The sequence below is a fragment of the Ambystoma mexicanum genome, chromosome 13 (assembly GCF_040938575.1).
Source record: "Ambystoma mexicanum isolate Mex_15411 chromosome 13, UKY_AmexF1_1, whole genome shotgun sequence".
NCBI lineage: Eukaryota > Metazoa > Chordata > Amphibia > Caudata > Ambystomatidae > Ambystoma > Ambystoma mexicanum.
Genome location: NC_090938.1, coordinates 646,276,654 through 646,297,127, shown reverse-complemented (window position 1 = coordinate 646,297,127; position 20,474 = coordinate 646,276,654).

Genomic DNA, 20,474 nt, shown 5'->3' with positions numbered 1-20,474 from the left:
TGTTTTTTTTTTTATTTCAAAGAATGAATGATTGGAGAACAACCCCCGAAAATATGTGGGGCCATTCCTGCACCTTTTTTCCACTCTCACCGCACAGCAGAAAAATAGTCTTGTGCTCTGGGAGGACACAGTTTACCAGCGCCAACCTCCCCTGTCATGTGTAGCTTACACCTGACAGCCGTGGGTACATCAAAAGCATTTGGCTGTGGGCAGCCTGATTAGAATTTCAAGGCCCCATGGATTTGCATCTCCATTGTCAAACCTTGCTGGTGGCGGCGAATGCTGAAGAATGTTAACTAGCAGGCCTCACGGAGGGCATGGGTGCAGGAAGTGACAATGGAGACCAGATGCCAACACCTCTTTATAATGCAATGTGTCAACTTGGTACTAATCCCCTCATTGGTATGAAAGGGCAGGTAATGTTCTGTCTGGAACCACTCCTTTTAGAGCAGAGAAATACGTGAATTGTAGGAGACGAAAGTCTGCCTGCAACCCCCTATTTCAAAGGAGGCCCATGTTGTGATCAAGAGCCGCATAGGGCTCAGTTAATTAAGGAGACACTTTGATGTACAGCAGACAGGAAGATGGGTGGGACTTAAAAGTATATTTCATCCTTCCCCTGTCTGCTGCCAAGCGCACTGACGGTTCTGACGTGAAGCATCACTGAAGAGTGTTGGTGGAGATCCAGGATTGGCTCACTTAAATTAGGCTTGGCCTACACCAATTCCTGGACCCCGTTTGGCTTTAAAAGAGGGCTGAGCCCCTCACTTATCTGATCATCTGAAGGCTTTGCAAGGAGTAAGAAGAAGGACTCATTTAGACCCGAGCTGCAGTGCAAGGGACTTTAGGCAGAGCAGTGGGTGGACTAGTTGTTGCCACACGAAATAGACATGGTTTTCGTAAATTAGATATATGGCTGATCACCAGATGCTTCCTTGCTGTGTCTCTGGTGGTCGATTCTTTCCTACATAGGAGATATATTCTCTTGATAAACATTTACTGGCCTCCCACTGATAATCTGGATGAAGTGTTGCATACACTTAGCAAAAAAGTCGAAGAGTGGCTTTGCACTAACCCGGGGGGAACATCATTGTAGCAGCGGATTGTAATACTAAGGCATTTACTGATATTGTTTTGACCTCAGAAAATAAGGAGCGGCAGAGTGCTAAATTCCCGCAGGCTTCGCACCATCTACATAAGAGGCAGCGGGGGGGGGAGCAAATGGAGTACTGTTGTTGAAAGTTGGGGTCTATTTAATGTGTGGATGGACTCCCCGACTTGGGCTGCGAGTGGGTCTTCATCAACCATTGATTATATATTTGTTAGTAAAATGGTATTCGACAGTATCATCAAAGCCGATGTACAATTTAATGAATACAGTGATCATGCCATATTGAGTGTTGCCTTCTGTGGGGAAGTTACTGATAGCACTGATACTATGGGCCTCATCGTGAGTTAGGCGGTGTCCCAGCAGTATTACCACTGGGATACTGCCAGGGCTAATAGCGTTTCCGCCAAACCCCAGGGTGCTAGTAGCGCCGGATCACGGGTTTAGTAGAACGGGAATTCCCCATTCCTCAGTGGGCCCAATGGGGAATTTTCGGCACTACTACCGTCGCCGGTATTACTGTGCGGTAATTGCACTGAAAATCTGAAAATTTGCAGCGCATTTACCACCAGCTCAGAGCTGGTGATTTCGCAGACCCTTAAATGTAGCGGTAATAGCATTACCGCCGCATTTAAGGGTTACTGCCAAACACGTGATGACCCCCTATGTCTAACTTTATAGTAAGCACGAATGTAAAGGATCCACAGACATAATTTTGACTATCAGGTCCAGGAAAAAAGGAAATTACTCTGTAATAAGATCAGAGCAATTAAGAGGGATCACAAGTGGAGTGCGGAAACCGAAAGGTTGATAAATAAAATGAAACAACATCAAACAAATTGGCTAATTTCTTATTGTCACCAGTTATACCAACATGATTGTGAGTGTATGATGGTGGCCCTTAGAGATAACTCCTCTAGAGCTTTCTGGGCTAAGATTAATAAATTAGAAAATAATCAATGCTCCATTGAAACAAATCCCATCCCTGACCAGATCTTGATAGGCCATTTTCATAGTATGTATACAGAAGGGTTAACCAGCTATAGTCTGAAGGAGATTACTAACAAAAGGTAGAACTTTAATATCTCTACTGCACCTATTTTAAGGATGATAATGAAGGCGAGTTCATCTAGAGCTGGGGGTCCCAATCAATTAACTAATGTCCTTTTAAAACAAAATGCTGACTATGGTCTAAGGTCCTAAACGTCTTATTTACAGACATTCTGTTGTTTAAGGAAATGCCAGAGAGTTGGAAGACTTCCCACGTGATTCCAATTTATAACAAAGGGCATACAAACTAACCTGGTAAATTCCAGGGCGATAGCAATAATGGACGCTGACTTCAAGATCTTTGCTTCTATATTGCTAGAACATATTGAAGTTTGGTGTGTTGAAGACAAAATCCTGGATTATCATTAAATTGGTTTCAGACGTTCAATGGGGACAGAGTGTGGCGGTCTATTAATGTGCAGCTTGCAGGGGTTGGCATGGGAAACCAATGCCAGTCCTGTTTTTCTAAATCCGCGGATTTATCCATGGCTTTTGACAGTGTGGATCGACGTACAGAGTGGCAAAAACCTGACAAATTAGGTATCCCACGAGGTTTGTTAAGCATCTTGGTTTATTTGCATGCTGAGTCACGGATATGGGTGAGGCTTAACTCTAAGCGACGACTAACAAGGCCAATACTAACCTCCAATGGTCTTAGACAAGGCTGCATACTAGAACCAACTTTATTCAATTTGTATGTGGCTGATGTGGTTGGGACTCTTGAGGAAGCCTCTTTTGTTCCACCCAAGATTGGAGGTTTAAAAATAGCATGGACCGCCTATGTAGATTACTTTGTACTATTCGATTTTACCCCTATCGGGCTACAAAGATTAATTAGTGCATTTGACCAATATATGTATCTCAATAACTTGAAAATCAATCCATCAAAAATTGTTATTCTTAAACTGTCAAAATCAAATTGTCTTAAAAATAAAAATGTTTGACGTCTCGATGGGAATAAGTTGGAAACAAAACTGAACATGATGTATTTGTAATATGCAAAAAGTTTCTGGTTTTGTCTATGCCAACTTTCTTGGGTCCTAGGATACACTTCACAGGACAAGTAAACAGTACAAATATTGACTTTTTGGCTCTTACCATCTATGTAGAAGGAGACCGCTTACTAACTAAAACATATCGGAAACGACAGAAGCAAACTCAACACTTCATGCCAGTAGTTGTCACTACCAGTCAGTTAAACGGAACATACCCAAAGTGGAGTTCATCAGGGCACGGAGAAATTGTGCAAACAACAATTAATTTCTTCAGGAATGCGAACTACTAAAGAGAAGGTTTAGACAAAGAGGCTATAATCACAGATGTATCCAGGAAGCATACGGGAAAGCAAGTCAAATGACAAGAGAACAAGCAATCATACCCAACCCAAGGAAACAAACAATTGATATGGATAAAGTATGCTTCATAACCTCATTTTGTGATAACGATTATGAAATCAAGAAAATTCTTTCTAAAAATTGGTATCTTCTGAAATGTGACTAACATCTGGAAAAACATATTGATGAGAAACCCAGAATCATTTTCAGAAAAGCCAAAACACTCAAAATGAACTTGAGTCCGTCACTACTCCCCCAACTACCGAAAAAAAAACATTGGATCTTGGTTTCCATATACGCCAATGGGCTTTAGGAAATGTGGAACACATATGCTATGTAAATTTGCACATGAAAGCACATCAACTTTTCAGGATATAAGAGGAACGAAAATGAAAATCATGAGTGACATCAATTGTTGAACCAAATACGTTGTCTATGGTATTTTTTGCAAATGCCAACACTTATATAGTGGGAGTATCATTAGAGAACTTAGGACCAGAATTCATGAACATTTCTCAGCAATTGGAAACCAGGATGCATCCTTACCACTAGCCCAACACTGGCAGCTACATCATCAACTGGAAGAGAAGCAGAACCTCAGATTTGTGGGTTTACAGAAAGTAGTACTGGGAAGAAGAGGAGGAAACAGGGAAACCTTATTACGTCAAGCGGAGGACCGCTTTATTTGTACATTTCGCATGATCGAATTTGCATTAAACAAGGACAATGAAATGGTGGATTTTTTATGAGAGTCAGTGAATATAATCTGCCTGAGCAAAGCAATGGGTGTGTCTATACATCCACAATGTTATTGTCCATTTGTATGGTTTGAATTCAAATTTCTATTTCGTTTTTTCATATGGAAGGTTTTGCACATTCTATGGGCCATTGCTGAAAAAGAGTATCTCAAATTATCTTATTGATCACTACTTGCTACTAAGGTATTCAGTACAATGTACCTGTATATTTGGGTGATTGCTGACAAAAGAGTATCTTGAATTATATTCATTGCCCACTCTTTGCTATCAAGGTATTTAGCTAACTGTACTTGTACATCCCCCTCTTTATAGAGGTTTTTCTGAAAATGCGCAAGTGATTTGTATGGTTCACATTTGTTTAGCCTAAAAACTCTCCATTTATAACCTTGACACCCATATCTTTAGCGACTGAGCGCTATACCACAATGTACAGCTTATACTGGGTCAATAATAATAAAAATCGTATCTGATTACAATACTCTCCCTCATTTGGCAGATCCAGCTTTCGCAATTCACATTTTTTTGGTACCATTCATCATTGGGATATATTTTGGATACTATAAAATTAATGGCGAACATAATGATTGTCTTTTCATACTCTTTCCACATTTTTTCACACATTATGAGAGGAGAAGCTGCCCCATCACTTATTAAGCTTCATTACGAGGTGGGCGGTAAGGGATTACCGGCACCAGTAAGGGCACCGGTGCCGGTAATCCCTTACCGCCCTTCTACGAGGTCCCTTAGCGGGTCCCTTTCTTAATACCTGGTTTTACCAGGCGTTATGGAAGGGACCCGTTAAGGGACTTCAGAGCTAATAACGGTACCGCAATTTGCAGTACCGTTATTAGCACCTTCCCATTGAGCCCTAAGGGGGCTGAAATGGGAATGGGGAGTGGCTTTTTCAATGGGGACTTACCGGTCCCGCAAAGGTCGGAATAGACTGGTAAGTCCCCATTGAACAGGACCGGACACAGTACCAGTATTGGAGGTAGTCATGGCGCTATGACTACCTCCAACCTAGTAATGAGGCCCATTATGTTCCATTATAGGCTCATACACCCATGGACAGGCCCATTGTTTTAGGCACTAATATTTTGAATCAGGAGTTTGTTGCGTGTTCAATTTCTGTATATTTTAGAAACAATGATAGCTCGAACAAACTTGCAACTAAATACAATGATGGGCAAATATGCATATAAACAGTGTTTTATCCGAGTTCGGGAACCCAAAAGATGGCGCGGGAGTTTTGCAATGCATTATGGAGAAAATTAAACTGAAAAAGCACAATGGGTTACTATAGCAACGCATAAAGCCATGTACGAGTGAGGCTGAACTTGGCCGATGCGAGGAGACAGAACACACACTTTGTAGGTAAGCCCTAACTTTCACACAGACTGACGTATAGGGAGCCTATTTGTTGTGATGGTGTGTCAGGGCATGAAAGGGAGATGTTATAATGTAGTCTTGTCTTATGTCACTGGCCTGGAGTGCTTGATGTTAGAATGTTGATGCATGAATGCAGCTCAGGAGAATGTTGGGTGCATCTGTGAGTGAATGTTCTGTGAGTGTCAGTTGGGGGCCTGAGCTGGAGTGAGAAGGATGACCGGTGGGTTCTCTGCTCTACACTTATGTCTTGTCTCCTCTCTACTGTAAATACCGTCAAGAGAAACTGGATGATGTACGATTGTAACTATGTAAATAAAGCTGCCTGTATCAAACACAATGACTCCACAGCAGGTCTATGTCTCGAGTCCAGCTTTACTACATCCACATGTACTTTATTACACTATTCTTTGTATTATCAGAGCACTGGACACTGAGAATATATACGCGATCATGGACTGAGGGGATTAGGATGCGCATGTTACTACACACCAACACCGGCGGGCCGTTTCAGATCAGAAGGAGGTTTATTTTGACTTGAAATCCTACACTTTAAGGTGAATCTGGGCTTTCTAACTTGCAAACAGGATCGTATCAGAGCCAGTCACATTAGAAGGGGATTATTATCACAGCCTGCATGCTGAATGCACAGGGTCATATTATTTAAGCAAACTCTCCCACCGGGATTTCCAACATGTTCAGATACATTTCAATTTAGTGATTCACTACCTGTCATGATTCCTGCCCCTCATGTCCCCACCCCTCCAAGATGTCAGGCTGGAGCCAGTCCACAATCACCTACATGGCCCTCAAGGGCCTCTCCATCTCTCCAAAGACCCACTTGGAGTCAGACTTGGCGCCAGACTCACTCACTCCCATAGGATAACATTGGGGATTTGACTTGCAGTGCATTGATGGGGACAAGATGGATGCCCCCACATATTTCGGTTCCCAGAACTGCATGTGCAGTCTAGTCTTTTGGGTGTGGTTCAGCCCAGAGACACCTGGGATACCCAGAGACTATATAAGCCACGCCCAGGCTGAGAAATATGCTTTGCGTTTCCTGCACCTGCAGCGTGACACTCACCGTGTTCAGATCGGTCTCCAGTAGGCCTGCATCTTTCTTCTGCGCTCAGCTCCTGCAAGAACAAGAACACCGTTAGGAACAGCCTTACCTTGCAGCACTTCTGCCCATCATTCATCGCTCCTTCTGTTCTGCGGGCATCTTCGGCAGTGTCATTCCCATCCCGGCACGCCGCTTCCTAAGAAAAAGGGAAAAGAACAGAAAAAATTCATTAGTAAGCATTCTGCAAATCTTCGCTTATTTTTGAAGACTGTACGAGCTTCAAACGCTTACCTGAATCCCAGCCACTCTGGGGGAACTCTGTCTCCGGAACTTCTCATCCATCTGCAAGAGGGAAAAGACACTCCAGGTTAGCGTGGAAACATCTAGAGGCGCTGCATACCGTGCTTACTCACCGCATTTCTCCAGCATTGGATCTTTCATAGATTCAGATGCTTGAACATTCCCCGTCGTCAGACTGGGAATCCTCGGTGATAAATTAAATAATAATAATTTTTTTTTAAAAATATATATATATATATATATATATACACACTGCCACCTAGCAGTGCATGTACATAGCCCATTATAGCCTATGAGCCACTTCATTGTGTAGTCCCTCCACCTCACTTTGGTCCTTTATGGCCCCAGCCAATGAGGTGGCAGGGCTTAAGCTCCGCCCCCGGCAGCCATCTTCAGATTTTTCACCGCAGTCTATCAGACACAGGGAATCCTCAAGCTCTCTGAGCTTTCTCAAATTCTTTCTACTTTTGTGTGGAATATATTTGTAAAATATATTCCATCTTGTTCCCCTTCTTAGGGGCTTTCTTCCCAATTAACCTTGGTGGCAAAACTTGTTGTTTTCCTCTCAAAATCGTCGACTGAACTTCTCTTCAGAAATGGAGGCACCTCAGGCTGTCAGGAAGCCTTCCCTGTTCAGGGACTGCACGAGGTGCAAGAAGAAATTGGTTTACTACAAGGACCCCCACGAGCATTGCATTTATTGTCTGTACCCACATGACATTAAAAAATGCGAGATTTGTAAAACCTTTTCCACTAAGACCCTTCATGACAGGCAAAGACAGAAAAAGGCATTAGTAAGAATTCTGCAAATCTTTGCTTATTTTTAAATACTGTTCGAGCTTCAAACGCTTACCTGAATCCCAGCCGATCTGGGGGATCCATGTCTCCGTAACTTCTCATCCATCTGCAAGAGGGAAAAGACACTCCAGGTTAGTGTGGAAACATCTAGTGGCGCTGCATACCGCGCTTACTCACCACATTTGTTCTTCATAACTGGCATCCACGCTGAAAACGTCGCGGCACCTAAAAGACACAGAAAAAGAACTCAGTTCAATACAAATACGAAAGGGGTGCATCGCGCATTGCGCTCTCACTCACCTTCAGCGCTACTCATCTCAGCAGCACGCCACCATCCCCGGACGCTGGCCTCATGTAAGGAAGGAAAGGAATGAAGTTAGAGAACTGTTCAAAAGACTCATTATACTTACCTGTCGGACTCTTGCCAGTGAAGTAACTAGGCAGCAACGAGCCCGCATCAATCAACGCGCCCCTGCACTGAAAGCAGGACAGAGAGCACACTATCCAAGAAAACAAGGTGAGCTGTGGATCAAAGGGAATGGTTGACCCCAGGGAAGAAGGGGTTCAAGCATAAAGAGACAATAGGGAGTTAAACTCTACCAATCCTGTGTTTCAGGCCCAGTCTCCAGTTGAATAGCCTCCAGGGAAGGGTTCGAGGTCCTAAGAGGTCAGAACAGGCTGAGTGACGTCCCCGTGGATACCAAGTGAGCGTTACAGAACGCAAAGATTCACATCAAAATCCACCTGGGCGTCATGGAAACGTCAGAAACCGACCAGTTAGCCCACATGTTGGGGCATCTACGTTCCAAAGTACATGCAGCCAGGCAGGAGACCAACGCCCTGAGGAGAGAGCTGATAGTAGCCAAAGAACACACTGATGATTTACGCCGTCAACTTCTCCAGTCACAAGCAGGGCATGCACCATTGCCGAGAAGCGTGTCCTCGATGCCAGCGCCATCAGCCAATCCCGCTCAGATAACCCTTTCTGGGGCACTTCCCTTGGCCCCGCCCGAACGATTTACGGGGGATCCCAAGAGGTTTGCAACATTCATGAACCAGTGCCGCCTGCACTTCCTTTGTAGGCCAGGGGACTTTCCGAATGACCACTCACGGGTTGCTTTTGTGCTATCCTACCTGAGTGGTAGCGCCGCAGACTGGACTGTATCCATTGTGGCCCAAGACGATCCTTTGCTGCATGACTTCAGGGGCTTTCAGCAGGAGATGGAAAAGCTGTTCGCCCGTCGTACTCATGGGCAGGCATTAGACAACAAACTTCTGTCCCTACGCCAAGGGAATCAAGACCTATTAACATACATAGCCACGTTCAACAGACTCGTAGTTGAAGCAGAATGGCCAGTGGAGAAGAGAACCATGTTATTTCATCAGGGGTTGCGGGGGGAGCTCAAGGATGTTCTCGCACAAGTAGTAAACCCCCCGAAAGACTACTCAGAATTCATTGACCTTGTTGTTCAACTGGATCATAGGTTGCAGGACCGAAGAGCAGATCGAACCAGACCCGACCCTTGCCCTATGTATGTGCGTTCAAAGGACAATACTGCCCGAACAACGGAAGGTTCAGGAAAACCAATGCAATTCGGGGGGGGTCAGATCCCCCTTGACTAAAGCGTAAAGGGATAAAAGGAGACAGCAGCAGTTATGTCTGTACTGTGGAAGGTCAGGTCATTTCCTTAAAGACTGCCCTGTGAAGCCACCGAGGAGGATGGTAGGGGCCACGGACAAGGAAGATACCATCAAGGAATCGGAAAACTCCCCAGCCCGACAAGTGTAGGGGTCCACTTGTCGAGCGAAGAAAGTGATCAATCACCAACAACCATCTCGGATGCACGCAGTAAGAGTGTACATAGACAGTGGAGCCGTTTGGAATTACATCGACCAGGATCTTGCGGCAAAGATGGGGCTTCCGTTACGCCCTAAATCAACCACTGACACTGTTACCACTGTCGGCGGTACGGAAATAGCTTCTGGTCCAGTATCCCAATGCACTGCAGCTTTAACCGTTCTGTGCCAGGATGGACACCAAGAATCTATCGTTTCCGACCTCATTAAGGCACCACAGTTACGGTTGATTTTGGGAATGCCATGGTTGGTAACTCACAATCCTCGAATCGATTGGCGAGCAAAAGAATTGGCCAAGAGAAACAACCAATAGACACCAGAACCTCCACGCTTGCGACTGTGGAAATCGGTACCCTACCAAGTGAATACCAGGACTTTCAAGATGTCTTTCAGAAAGAACAGGCTAATACCCTGCCACCGCATAGACCATACGATTGCCAAATCGACTTGATACCCGGTGCACAAATCCCTTGTGGGCGAATTTACGCACTCAAAACCAGCACCTGAAAGCCTATCTTGACCAATACCTGGCCAACGGGTTCATCCGTCCCTCGAAGTCTCCAGCAGCCAGTCCTCTATTCTTTGTACCGAAAAAGGAGGGGGACTTGAGAACGGGCATCGACTATCGCGCACTGAACCAGATTACCGTAAAAAAATGCTACCCCCTGCCACTGATCCCTGAATTGCTTGATCGAGTCAAAGGTGCCCAAATCTGCACAAAACTAGACCTGAGGGGGGAATATCACCTTGTTCGCGTAAAACAGGGGGACAAATGGAAAACCGCTTTTCGCACCAACTACGGCTTGTACGAATATCAAGTAATGCCCTTTGGCCTTTGCAACGCGCCTGCTGCATTTCAATACTTCATGAACAATGTCCTACGGGAATTGATTGATGTCTGTGCTCTAGTGTACATCGACGATATCCTAGTATATTCCGCAACAAAGCAGGACCACGTTAAATACGTCCGAATCATATTGGAGAAACTCTGTCAACACCAGCTCTACGCCAAGCTCGAAAAGTGCTCATTCCACGTCTCCGGGGTGGAATTCCTGGGCTTTATTCTCAGCCCGAATGGAATCCGAAAGGATGTACATAAGGTAGATGCTATCCTGAACTGGCCATCCCCAAATTCATTCAAGGGGGTTCAAAGTATGCTGGGTTTTGCAAACTTCTATTGCCGGTTCATCCCAGGATTTTCGCAAATCATGCATCACATTACGTCATTACTAAGAAAAAGCAACAAAAAGTTCCAGTGGACAACAGAAGCCGAGGAGGCTTTCCAGGAACTCAAAGCAAGATTCACATCTGCCCCAATCTTACTCCACCCTCGCCCTGATCTCCCATACCTGGTGGAAACGGACACCTCAAGCATGGCTATGGGAGCCGTCCTCTCACAAAAGGACCCCGAAACGGGCCAGTTACACCCTTTGCCTTCTGGTCGTGTAAATTCACACCCCCTGAACTCAATTACGCTATCACAGACAAAGAACTCCTGGCCATTAAGTCAGCCTTTAAGGCATGGCGGCACTACCTCTTGGGCGCCATACACACAATCACCGTAATAACTGACCACCGGAACCTCCAGTACCTAAAAACGGCAAAGGCCCAATCCTCACGACAACTACGTTGGGCTCTTTTTTTTGCTGAATATGACTACGTGATTACATTTCGACCAGGGGTGAAAAACGGGAAGGCCGATGCCCTTTCCCGTATGGGGGTAGAAGAGCAAGGGTATCAGACCCCTGACCCAATAGCAATCATCCCGAGTGACAAGCTCCTAGGAATCACAGCAACCATAACTCAGAAAGAATTACATGAAGAAATCCAAAACCTGATGAGTCCGGAGCAATTACAAGCGTGAAGTGCGCAAGGAGAACATTACATGATGAAAGATCAGTTGCCCTACTTCAGGAATCGTTTATTCTTACCAAACCAAGAACTACGAGAACAAGTCATGTCCGGTTATCATGATTCCTTGATCGAGGGCCACCCCGGAATCGCTAAAACCCTAGCCAAGGTAAAACAAAATTATTGATGGCCCACGTGGCGTAAAGACATTATCCAATTCATCCTATCTTGTGGAGTGTGTGCTCAAAACAAGTCATCCAAGCAGAAACCGACTGGGCTATTACAACCACTGGAAATCCCACCAGCACCCTGGCACACGTTGCCCCTCGATTTTATTACTGACTTACCACCCAGTAAAGGGTTTAACACTATTCTTGTGGTCGTGGACCTATTTTAAAAAATGGCACATTTCATTCCTCTTAAGGGGCTCCCAAATGCTTCCACTCTGGCAAAGGTATTTCTTGAAGGCATCGTACGGCTCCATGGGTTTCCTTCATTTTTGGTCTCAGACCGAGGTAGTCAGTTCGTATCTAACTTCTGGAGAAAATGCTGCTCTATGGCCCAGATCGACATCCGGCTGTCCACCAGTCACCATCCCCAAACGAATGGTCAAACTGAGAGGACAAATCAGATGCTTGAGCAGTATCTGCGTTGCATGTTACACCAAGCTGAAGGCAGCTGGTTCGACCTATTATGGATAGCTGAATATGCTTATAATAATTCCCTACACACCAGCACTGGGCAGACACCCTTTTATACCATGTATGGCAGGCACCCACGTACTTCTGAGTTGGACGTTCCTACAACTCTGGAAATGCCAGCAGTCAAAACCTTGCACATGACCATTTCTCAAACCTTTAAAAGGGCAGCTGAACACCTACTTCAAGCTAAGAATCGGCAAAAGACGTTTGCTGATCAACACTGAGCAAAGGCCCCCAACTACCAAGTGGGAGACAAAGTCTGGCTGGCGTCTAAACACGTGTCCATTAACCCTTTAACTGCCATGGGTATTTCCCCCCAGTGCAAGGGCCTTTTTTTGGTGATTTCGGTATGTGGCCATTCAATGGCTTGTAACTTTTTTGTTACATGAGATATTGCGGCCAAATTTGGCTCCTTTTTTTCCCACATGTACGTGGTTGTAACGCCACCCAGAAATCCTAGGTTGCTGTAGAAGGTGAGAGAAAATAAGCAAAAAGGGCGAAACTTTTGGGTTTTTTCAAAAAATGGCAATAAAATGATGTACAAAGAAGCCTGTGGTTTTTTCCTTGTAAGAGCTAGGAACAAATGGTTTGCTGTGCTGAGTTTCCCAATTTCTTGGCTTTCAAGAACAGGTTGAGTGGAAACGAAAAGTAATTATTTTGATGTGGTTATCAACCATTTTGTGAGAGGTAGGCAATTTTGCCCATTTTTGCCAATTGGACATGCATGGATGGAATGGGAGAAAAGGGTAGGAAAACCGAATTGGAGGACAGAAAGGCATATATTTCTGAAAAGTAGACAAAATTCCAGGTTTAGGAAGGGGTGATTTGCGTAGGTCAGGTGTGATGCTGGAAATGCATCGGAGGGACAGGGCCTCCGTATCCTTGTCCTTTACTGCTTTTCATCGTGTGTTCTGTCGTGTTTTCCGCGCAGGAGTTCATGTGGGACTCCTGGCGGTGCAGCTCTCTTTCTTTTGGTTTGGTGAACGTACCTGTGGGATACCTTTAGGGCACCCATGGGTGGGGGTACAACCCTGTGCCTCTAGTGTATGTTTTTGGGCACCTGCGGGTGGCCCACAGAGCAGGGTATGGGCTGGTGGCAGCTCCATGCTGAATTTGACAAGTGCGCGGGGTATCCTCCATTTTGGGATACCCCGGCCCTGCCATTGGGATCAGTTCATTCCTGATGGAAAACAAGATGGCCCCGGTGGCCTCTTGCTTACTATTACCCATTACCCTGTTTTCCCAAAGACCTGGGAAGCCCTGACTCTGTCCCTTACCCCTCACTGGCTGTTGGGTGGACGTGTCATATATGGTGTTGTTGTGAAGGCCCGGTCAGACTAGCTGGAGCCTTCCCGGTGATGTATGTTGTGGGTACCTCCTGTGGGTGGGACCTGGGTGAATAGAGTGTGTGACGAATATGCATTCTGTGTTGTGGGTGTCTAGTATTTGGTGGTTGACACAATGACTGAGACAACCCTGCCCGAAACCGGTATGAATGCAGCTTGGAGTGTTGAATGGCTTGGTACTTGTCCCAATAGACATAACTTGTTGTGAGTGTCTGGAGAGAAGTGAATGGCCTGAATACCTCGTGTGCCTGATTGGCTGCCTGCCTGCATGAATGCCCGTAGTCGTGATTGGATGCTTGAGTGTGACCCAGCGGAATGAATGGGAGATCAAGAGTATATCTGGGGACCTCTCACTGCTAGGAATCATGTTCAGAAGCTGAAGTCCACTACGACGAGTAACTGGATTAACTGACGCTTGCCCTTGAAGCCCTGCTGGACGAGAAGAGTCATTTGTGGGTGGCAATAAGAGTAGTGGTCCACCTGCTGCAAAGCAGGCTCCCGGTGGTTCCAGTACCGTACCCCGCACTCCCGGCACTTGTTGGGACTGTGGGGCTCTGGATCACAAAAGGGCTGACTCCAAGTGTAAAGGTAAGGCACTCGGAGAACAGGCTGTCAGCCTGAACTACCCTTACCCCATGTCTGAGGTGCCTTACCCCATCTCCCCTCCTCTACAGGGATCACTTTTGGTGCTCCCGTAGAGATTTCCTTAGTGTCCCTTGGGGCCTGGGACCAGTACGCGGAAGTACTGGCGACTATCCCACAGAACATCCGTAGATTTTTTAGAAGGGTCCACCTGAATGACCAGCCTTCTACTGGTTTGAGAGACACTGGGGCAAGCATGACAGTGGTGGACAGGACCCTGCTCTTGCCAGAGGACTATATAGATGCTCCTCTGCGAACCACCAGGTTAGCTGGTGGGCCTCCCAAATTATCGCCTGTAGCCCGAGTCACACTCGTAATTGGAGACAAGACAGCAAAGCTTCCTGTCCTGGTTCAGGACAACGTCCCTGCTAACATTCTGTTAGTTAACAATCTAGTCGAGTTGGGATTGATCACAGATGGTCTTCCTATGACTGCTGCTGCGGTCACTAGGTCAAAGGTGACACCGGGTCTGGCTGTGAGTCAGGTACCCGAGCCGAAGGCGCGGCCTAAGCCACGACGAAGGAAGTGCAAGAAGGCCACCTCTGTGGAGGGAGCCCCTTCTCTTCCTGCTGTTCCTACAGCACCCATTGGGATCCATGCTCCGGACGGGCTGGGTCCAGTGGTAAACCCTGTCTCAACTCCTGTGGGAGAAGAGCCAGAAGACTCTCCTGTGGGAGAGGTCCTCAACCCGGAGGTTCATCCCGATCTTCAATGCTTGTTAGCTGAAGGGGGACCCTCCCGGGCAGACTTCTGTAAAGGACAGAGAGAATGTCCCTCTCTCGAGGGTCTGAGGAAACAGGCCCTGTCCCAGGCACAAGACGAAGTGCCTAGGACTTTCCGGATTTATTGGGAGGGTGAGCTCCTTGTTAGGGAGCCCACTAAGCCTGAACCTGGTGCCCTCAAGAGGTTGGCGGTACTCCAGGTTTACAGGCCCTTCCTACTGCAGTTGGCGCATGAGGTGCCCTTGGCTGGTCATCTTGGCACTAAGAAGACTAAGCAGAGGCTCTCTGCCCATTTCTACTGGCCTCAGATGGGAGTAGAAGTGGAGTCCCACTGCAGGACCTGCCCAACTTGTCAGTTGTCTGGCAAGACTGGAGGCAGTGTCATTGCCCCACTGCAGCCATTGCCAGTGGTTGGCACACCGTTTGAGAGGGTGGGCATCGACATTGTCGGTCCCCTTGACCCTCCCACATCAGGTGGACATCGGTTCATCCTGGTTTTGGTAGATCATGCCACCAGGTACCCTGAGGCTATACCCCTTCGGACTGTTACTGCCAAGGTGGTTGCCCGGGCCCTCCTGGGCATTTTCACCCGCGTTTGATTCCCCAAGGAGGTTGTCTCTGACCGAGGATCCAACTTCATGTCTAGTTACATGAAAACCATGTGGAAAGAGTGCAGGGTAACCTACAAGTTCTCCACTTCTTACCAACCCAGACCAATGGTCTGGTTGAGAGATTTAATAAAACTCTCAAGGGCATGCTAGGTGCTTTGGAAGAGCCCCTAAGGAGGAAATGGAATCTCCTCCTGCCATGCCTGCTGTTCGCTTACAGAGAGGTACCTCAAGAGGGTGTTGGTTTCAGCCCCTTTGAGTTGCTCTTTGGACATCCCGTGAGGGGGCCCCTCGCCTTGATCAGAGAAGGCTTGGAAGCCACTCCTCCCGGTCCCGCCAAGCAAGTGGGGGACTATGTGTTAGGCCTCAGACGGAGGATAACACAGATGATGGGTCAAGCAACGGCAAGTCTCAAGGCCAGCCAGAAATTGAACAAATACTGTTATACCCTTAAAGCATCGCAAATGGAGTGGACTCCGGGACAGGAGGTCCTCGTGATGGAGCCTACCAAGCCTCGGGCATTGGCAGATAAATGGACTGGACCCTTCCGGATAGTCTCCAAGATGGGTGAGGTCAATTATCTGGTTGACATGGGAATCCCAGGGGTAGCCCCTTAGGTATTCCATGTTAATAGGCTCAAGCAGTTCCACAGGCGAGCAGAAGTCTCATGTCTCTTGCTGGCTTCAGAGCAAGAAGAGGATGAGAGTGAGCCCCTTCCTGATTTGCTGCATAGCAACCCTCAGGATGGCTCAGTGGAGGGAGTGCAGCTCTCTCCAGATTTGGCAACCGAGCAGCAGAGGCCTGCAGGACTTTGCTCCAGCAGTGTGCCTCTCTGTTTTCGCTGACGCCAGGCCTTACACCGTGGTGTAAGCACGAGATTTACACTGGTGACAGCGTGCCTGTCAAGAGCAGGAGCTACCGAATGTCAGATACGGTTAAGAACCACATCCAGGCTGAGGTTGCCAAGATGTTGGATCTGGGTGTTTTTGAACCCTCAACCAGTCCCTGGTCCAGTCCAGTGGTCCTTGTCCCTTAAGGCAGGTTCCCAGGCCGGTACCAGGGATTGGAGGTTCTGTGTGGACTACCGAGGAGTCAATGCCGTCACCAAAACTGACGCTCACCCATTGCCCCGGGCTGATGAGCTTGTGGACACCATAGGTGCTGCCAAATTTGGGAGTACCTTTGACCTCACTGACCTGACCTCAGGCTATTGGCAAATAGCTCTGACGGACCATGCCAAGGAAAAGGCAGCATTCTCCACCCAGAGGGACTCTACCAGTTTAGGGTCATGCCTTTTGGGTTAAAGAATGCCCCTGCCACCTTCCAGAGATTGGTCAATCATGCTCTCAGTGGGCTGGAAGCCTTTAGTGTGGCTTATTTATACGACATTGCTGTCTACAGTGCCACTTGGGAAGAGCACTTGACACATCTGGGTAGAGTGTTGCAGGCCTTAAAAAGGGCTAACCTCACTATCAAGGCCACCAAGTGCCAGATGGCTCAGGGGAAAGTCACGTATCTTGGTCATGAGGTAGGAGGGGGTCAAATCCAACCTCTCCCCAGTAAGGTACAGGATGTACAGGACTGGGAGACTCCCACTACTCAAACCCAGGTGAGAGGCTTTTTGGGTCTCACTGGGTACTATCACAATTTCATGGCGGACTATGGAACCATGGCTGCACCACTGACAGCTCTGACTTCACCCAAGCAGCCTAGGAAGATCAATTGGACTGCAGACTGTCAGTGGGCCTTTAATGGCTTGAAAGAAAGTCTGTGTCGGGCACCCGTGTTGTGTGCGCCCGATTACAGCCGACCCTTTATCGTCCAGACGGATGCCTGCGACACCGGAATTGGAGCTGTCTTGTCCCAGTTAGATGACAAAGGGAGAGAACATCCTATCATATTCATCAGTAGACAACTCAAGGGTAGAGAACTTAGATGGGCTACTGTTGAAAAGGAATGTTTTAGTATAGTTTGGAGCCTTAGGCGTTTTAGGCCCTACCTTACGGGGTCTACCTTCAAGGTCCAGACAGATCATAAGCCCCTAAAGTGGCTTATGCAGATGAAGGGTGAGAACCCAAAGCTGCTCAGGTGGTCCATTAGCCTGCAAGGACTAGACTTTACCATAGAGCACAGACCAGGGAAGAGTCACGATAATGCAGATGGCCTTTCCAGAAGGTATGTTGACCGTCTGGATGAGGGTGTCTATCCCGTGGGAGATTAGGCACCCTCCACCTCAGTCTGGGGGGGGGCGACTGTGATGCTGGAAATGCATCGGAGGGACAGGGTCAACGTATCCTTGTCCTTTACTGCTTTTCATCGTGTGTTCTGTCGTGTTTTCCGCGCAGCAGTTCATGTGGGACTCCTGGCGGTGCAGCTCTCTTTCTTTTGGTTTGGTGAACGGACCTGTGGGATACCCTTAGGGCACCCATGGGTGGGGGTACAACCCTGTGCCCCTAGTGTATGTTTTTGGGCACCTGTGGGTGGCCCACAGAGCAGGGTATGGGCTGGTGGCAGCTCAATGCTGAATTTGACAGGTGCGCGGGGTATCCTCCATTTTGGGATACCCCGGCCCTGCCATTGGGATCAGTTGATTCCTGATGGAAAACAAGATGGCCCCGGTGGCCTCTTGCTTTCTATTACCCATTACCTTGTTTTTCCAAAGTCCTGGGAAGCCCTGACTCTGTCCCTTCCCCCTGACTGGCTGTTGGGTAGACATGCCATATATGGTGTTATTGTGAAGGCCCGGTCAGACTAGCTGGAGCCTTCCCGGTGATGTATGTTGTGGGTACCTCCTGTGGGTGGGACATGGGTGAATAGAGTGTGTGACGAATATGCATTCTGTGTTGTGGGTGTCTAGTATCTGGTGGTTGACACAATGACTGAGACAACCCTACCTGAAACCGGTATGAATGCAGCTTGGAGTGTTGAATGGCTCGGTACTTGTCCCAATACACATAACTTGTTGTGAGTGTCTGGAGAGAAGTGAATGGCCTGAATACCTTGTGTGCCTGATTGGCTGCCTGCCTGCATGAATGCCCGTAGTCGTGATTGGATGCATGAGTGTGACCCAGCGGAATGAATGGAAGATCAACAGTATATCTGGGGACCTCTCACTGCTAGGAATCGTGTTCAGAAGCTGAAGTCCACTACGACGAGTAACTGGATTAACTGACGCTTGCCCTTGAAGCCCTGCTGGACGAGAAGAATTGCTGTTGCTCTCTTTCACAATCCGAAAGCTGCTGTGCCTCCAAGGACTGACCCAGAGAGGACCTGGTAAGGCGCCCTATTCCCGAGCTACGAGGGACCATCGTGCACAGCTGATCTTTGCCAACACTCCCTGGTAGACAGACCTTCGAAAGGCTGCCGACCCGATACGGGGACTGCTGCGGAACCCAAAGAGAAGCACCCGGACTGTTGTCCGCCACTGTCGACGACTGCCGTCGCCGACCGGAGCCGCCGTGCTCCCGTTTGCCTAAGAACTTCAATTGATCATTGGACGCTCTCGCCTGCATCGGCATCCGCTTGCCTCCCACTGGAGAAGGCCCGACCGTCGACGCGCCGAGGAGCATCCACCGGTGGGTTTCCTGCCACCTACAGATCGCAGAGACGCCGACGACTCAACGCCCTTGCTGGGCCACAGTTCTTCATCATCTCTTTGCGGTCCAGAACTATTGTCACCGAGGTGCCCCGCACGCCTCTTCCTTGCAGGACGCCAACACTCTGTCGTCGACGAGCACTGCTAGGAACAAAGCTGCCACTTCATTGCCGTAGTTCACCCTGTTCACCGTCGGACGTTCGCCGACCCGTGACTCCCGCCTTAAAGGGAGGGCACTCAAGAAGGGCCGTCGATTCCCCGACACCGAACGCCAAGTTCGCCGACACCTCTCGATGATCCGTGGCTCCCGCCTGAAAGGGAGGTACTCAAGAAGGATCGTCGGCGCATCGTCGGAGAACTCTACTCCACCAGGTACATTGGGGGGGTAAAAACCTTAATAGGAAGAAGTGAGACTATTGAACATATGGACTGGGCTTGTGCTATATATCTTTTATTTACAGGTTGCCCAGGTGGGGGGATCTCCACACAGAACTGTGCCTAGTGGTAGGGGTCAGTATTCTGCCTATTGTTTCAACCATCTTGCGTTCCTTCCTATCTCTATTGCTGGTTTCCTCGTTATTAATCTGTGTGACATTTTAACCGTACAGTTGATGCACTTTAATGAGATTTGATAACATTAGTGGTACCACTTTAGAATTGTATATATTTATCATCATTGACTTCCGAGTACAAAGTGCATTATTGTGATCGTGTACATACCTTTGAATATTAATTATATAAAGACTGTGTTTTCAGTAATACAATGTGTGGACATTCCTTTGTGGAGGTTCGGGGACTACACTGTACTTAAGAACCAGCCTGCATCACCTCCTGAGAAGCTAGGCCTTGATTGCTCGACTACGTTACCAAAAATAGAGAATCTTGGCTGGGGTCCTCTGTGCCTCTCCTCTACCATATAGAGAGCGGAAGTACAGGCACCCCCTACCAGTCTTTACATAAGGCTACAACTAGGTAGGGGAAAATGCCATAGATTGGGGAAAAAGCGGGAAAATGACCCAAAAAAAAGGTATGTGTTGGACATGGTTGGCTTGGTACGGCAATGGCTTCTATGAATTTTGAGAAAAGCAATGCTCCGCTACCTTCCCCCGGCTCTTGCAGTTAGGAAAGCACACATTTTTTGTATTGTTTTACAAAACAAGCAATACCACAAGCCAAACACTGAGCCATGGTACACAGGAGTTTTATGCTCACGGCCTGAACAGACGCACTTAGCATGTGTACATCGGGAAAACCAATGTGATGAGGAACGGCAAGCATCCATTTTTTGAAAGAGCACAGGCAGACCTTTTCAAGGGTAGGTGATTTGTGCAGGTTACAAAAGTGTATGGTGC